General features: G+C 46.5%; 1 protein-coding gene across 1 annotated transcript in view; it reads left to right on the top strand.

Moving 5' to 3' along the window:
- LOC143033704 (uncharacterized) overlaps window positions 1-5,000 on the top strand; it is a 17,518-nt gene that overhangs the window by 1,008 nt on the left and 11,510 nt on the right. The gene's annotated exons all lie outside the window — the stretch shown is intronic.

Genomic DNA, 5,000 nt, shown 5'->3' with positions numbered 1-5,000 from the left:
AAGGTGGTTGCATAAGCGGCGCATAAGACCCTCAGATGTTGTCGGGGGCACTCTCAGAAAGGCAGTTGCGGGGCAATGCTGGAGGTGATCCTTGAAGGTGGCGACCATGGTTGCATCTTCTTTCCTCTGCTGTGGAGTTGGTCTTGATTTGCCAGAAACAACGGTCCTCCAGCCGCAGATGGAAGAGCAGAGTTTCCACTTTTCTTGGTGTGGAGCGAGGAAGTACAAGGGGCTCGTAGTCGGTGACTGCCCTGTACCACCTCTCCCTTTCTGATAACTCTACGTCCAGTCTGTGCTGAAGCAACCGTTGTACCTGGTTAAGAGCCCTGGTGCGTATGCGCAACTGATTTCTGCTATTAGGGGCGACAACATCGACTTCAGATCTTTGGCGCGCCGCTTCTGCTGCCATGTCGGCTAGCTCATTTCCTGGGACGCCCACATGGCTCGGCACCCAGTTGAGCGTAACACTCCTGCCTTGCTGGTGTAGCTTCAGCAGTAGTGCTAGGATGGAGGTCAGTAGGCGCACATTGTCGCTGGGCTGAGTTGTGTCTAAGCTGCCTAGCAGAGACTGTGAGTCCGTGTAGATCACCACAGAACCAGTTCGTGATATTAGAGCATGCTCTAACGCTCCTTGGACCGCTATGGCCTCAGCTTGGAGAGTGGACGCATGGTCAGATACTCTCCTGCCAAAGGTCAAACCATCCGTCACGAAGGCAGCCCCAGCACTACGAGTCTGTTGGGGTCCACGGAGCCATCCGTATAATAGGCCGCCATTCCAGCTCCCGACAGTGCGCGGATTCCTTGTAGGGACTGCGCTCGTACTCTTTCCTGGTCACATAACTTCTTCTTACTGGGAAGCTTTGTGACAACGAAGGTTGCAGGTATCGACAGCCATGGAGGTGGGGACTTAAACTCTGGGTGAGTAGAGAGTCCCTACCCTTCTCAAGGAGGGCACTGGTGAGCTTGAAGGAGTTCAGGATTCTAGCCACTTGAAATGGATAATATTATCCACCCGTCCCAGAGCTATCACAAGGCTCTGACTCAGCTCAGTTATCCTGGGGATCTGGACTATCTTGGCAAGAAAGTAAACCTCTAGCCTTCTGACCCGTGACGCTAATGAAGGCAATGAAGCCTCCATCTGGAGGTTAACAGTCATGGTCCAAGTTGAGCTCCCAAGATAATCCTTGCTGCGGTATTTTGGCTAGGCTCTAGGGCTTCAAGCGTGGCAGTCGCCACAGTTATGAGAGCTGGGGCAGTGTAGTTCACCAGACTGCGGGCTGCGTGCACATAGAATGTGCGAAGGACCTGGTGTGTGGCACCAAATGCCTTCCCCATCATTGCTTTCACGACTGTGGTTTTCGCCTTCAGCCTCTTCTTGAGATAGGCTATTTCCTTCTAAAAGGTGAGGTTCCTATCAATCCAGACCCCCAGGTACTGAAACTGGTGGACCCACACCAGCGTAAGGCCCTTGATGGAGAGGTGCTCCCCCTCACTCCAGAGTCCTAACGCCATAGCCTTCGATTTGGTAGGGGAGATCTTTAACCCTAACCTGCAACACTCAGTCGCCACCGCTTAAGCAGCGCTGGGCCCTGCTGAAGCACCGCCGCCTTCCAGTAATTATAAGCGCAAGGTCATCTACATAAGAGATAACCTTCCACCCTTTAGGTAGAGGTAGTTCTAGAATGTTGGAGACGAGCACATTGAACAGAGTGGGGCTAAGGACCCCCCCCCCCTGCGGAGTGCAATTCTCCAGCATTCTGGCCTCTGATATGTGACCCTGAAATCTTACTTTCGCAGACCGGTGACTGAGATAGTCAGCAATCCAAGAAAGCAGCTTGCCTTGTACACCCTTGCAAGCAAGAGTGTACAATATCACTAGTGGACTGGCCAGCTCAAACGCCTTTTCCAAATCCAAAAAGACCACGATGGACGGTGTGCCACTGACAGTATTGAGGAGTGTTGTTATACTGTTTGCTGTGCCAGTGCCCTTGCAATAAGCATGTATATGCTCATGCATTAGGCCCAGTATGAAGCAAACATTTGGGTGTAGGCCTTATAAAGGAGATCTAAGGCTCAGGCTGATCGGCCCGGGTGGAGTGCTGAACGCTGATTGGTCGCTGGATTCTTCTTCTGATCCCGGCCTGAGAGAACCTAGTACGCAGCTCTGGTGACCCGGCTCTGGCGGAATGCTGGCTGCTGATTGGCCGGCCGGTGTCGTTCGTAATCCTGGGCGAAGGGAATAAGCTCTGGATTGTCTCCTAGTCACAGGACGTGTTGACCGAGTTTCCTGATCTAAGATAACCGACTCACCTGAGCTAGGAAGAGGGGCTCGAGTTTCTTCTGGCGGCTGCTCGTGGTGGGGCTGGAGTCCATGGTGCTCATGGGGGAGGGCTGAGGGAAGAATGTAGTCGGAAGAGACTTGCACATTAATGTTAGGGTGTCGGGAGGTGATAGCTACGGCTTCTGCAATTTGCATCTTTCTATAGTTCGATTCCTTGAGGAGGATGGTAGTGGAATCGATCAATTTTTGTAAGGGCGGCTTCTGATCGTGATGATCGATGGAATGTTGAAAAATAGCCCCTTGGTTTCTATGGTATAGAAGGTGCCTTCTTAAGGTGGTGGAGGTTCTACCGATGTAAGTATTGGAACCGTCACAGCGGCTCTCCTGGCAAGAGAACTCGTAAATTACATTGGTAGATGCCTCCTTGGGAGTCCTAAGAGCTGTATTGTTCCTCATGAAAAGGGATCTTGTGAGGTTTGGTTTGGCATAAATTCTCAAATCGATGGTATTATTTGAGTCTTTTGGGGTGACCCCTCTTTTTATGATGCCCCCGATGGTGTCGCATTCATCATTGTATCGGTCATGATAACTGGATTGGTAGTAAATTGTAATTTTGCAATCAGGGGAGACTGGGGTCTGGGCAGGAGTAGTGTAATAATCTAGTTTCTTCCTAATGAGTCCCTCTATCATCTCATCAGGATAACCATTATTGGTGAGTAGTTGGCGAATACGCTCAAGTTCGTGATGGGTCTCAGTCCAGCTACTGCAGTGGGTGAGGGCCCTATTGATGTAGGCAGCAGCTACTGAGCGCTTATAAGCTGGAAGGCACTCACCACGGGCATTAAGGCACCGGCTGACATTAGTGTCTTTGGTGTAAACCTTCGTTCTAAAACCATTCTCATCTTTGGTAATGTCAATGTCAAGGATGGGGAGACGTTTCTGTTCACTTTGCTCGCACGTAAAGGTTAGACAGTAGTTATTCTGGAAGGCCGTCAATAACTACACGTATGTATATATATATATATATATATATGTATATATATATATATATATATATATATATATTTATATATATATACATATGTATATATATATATATATATATATATATATATATAAACATATATGTAGTTATTGACGGCCTTCCAGAATAACTCCTGTCTATATATATATATATATATATATATATATATATATATATATATATGTATAAGTATCTATCTATATCTATATATGTATATATCTATATATATATATATATGTATATGTATATATGTATATATATATAAATATATATATATATATATATATATATATATATATATATGTGTGTGTGTGTGTGTGTGTGGCAGGGTGGTGAGATAAACACCGAGAACCGTTGAAGTTTTATTAACTGATGTTTCGCTCTTAACAGAGCTTCTTCAGAGTGTACAAACATAATCGGGAAATCAACAGTTATATATCTTACATCATTCCGCGTTCCTTCCTTAACCCACCCCCTCCCTCCCTCTCGTACCCTTCAGCTCCTGTAAGATCATCCAGCCGGACATTTTGGACAGCTTAATAAAACCATCACGATGGTTACAGCAGGGCTGGGATGCTATAAAAGCTGCTTCTACTATTTTTCTTTTTTTCTTGTCTAATCCTTGTTTTAATATTTCCACTCCGTCCCAGTTAGGTAAATGTCCGTATTCCTCCGCATGAATCACCAGGGCGTTTGATGTTCGGTGGGCCCTCAGGTCGCTCTTGTGCTCATATGTCCGCTTGTGTATGCCTCTTCCTGTCTCCCCAAAGAAGTTAAGGCCACAGCCACCACATGGGATTCTGTAAACCATGCTGTTGTTATTATGTTCATTTCTACTCTTACCTCTTACCTTCCACCAAAAAATGATCTGATATTCCCCCACCCTCTCCCCTTAGCACATGTACATCCTTAACTCTTCCTATCATAATCCTATTTACCGCTACATAATCCATCAACGCTCTATCTACCACCCTTCCATCCACCACCCTCTCCTATGTGTACTTATGCTTGACTTTCTTCCGAAACACTGTATTTGCTATCATCAACTCTCTTTCTAGACACATTTCCACCATCAACTCTCCACTACGATTCTTTCCTGGAACTCCACATTTCCCAACCACTCCATCAATTGGACCATTTCCTACCCTAGCATTAAGGTCTCCCAGTACTATTACATTGACATTTCTTCCTAAATCCTCTATGCACTCATTTAAATCTATCCAAAAGGCCCCCCTTTCTTCTACACTCTTCTCACTGCCAGGCCCATATGCGCTTACATAGACCCACATCTCCTTTCCCAGTTTCATCTTCATCCACATTATCCTTGAGGAAACCTCCTTCCACTCCACTACACGTTTACCTATCTCTTCACTTACTAGAATAACCACCCCTTCCCTCCCTCGCCCTCTCTTCACTCCTGATAACCTCTATCTTACACTCCCAAACTTACACTCGCCCTTCCCTTTCAACTTAGTTTTACTCAAAGCCAACACATCCATCTTTCTTCTCACAAACATACTACCTATCTCTTCCCTTTTACTCTCATCTGTACCACATCCACGCACATTAAAAGACCCAAACCGTAGGGTGCTGGTCGGAAAACTCCCAGACCCTCTTATGCCTTTACATTTTCGTTTAGGAATGTCTCCTGTGGGGCTTCAAGAAGAAGGATGCCTAGTTCCAATCCCCGTCCCT

The sequence above is a fragment of the Oratosquilla oratoria genome, chromosome 16, assembly GCF_046742065.1.
Source record: "Oratosquilla oratoria isolate Oo_2021 chromosome 16, ASM4674206v1, whole genome shotgun sequence".
Taxonomy (NCBI): domain Eukaryota; kingdom Metazoa; phylum Arthropoda; class Malacostraca; order Stomatopoda; family Squillidae; genus Oratosquilla; species Oratosquilla oratoria.
Note: the sequence above shows the minus strand (reverse complement) of the source record. Positions and strands in the feature narration are given on the sequence as shown.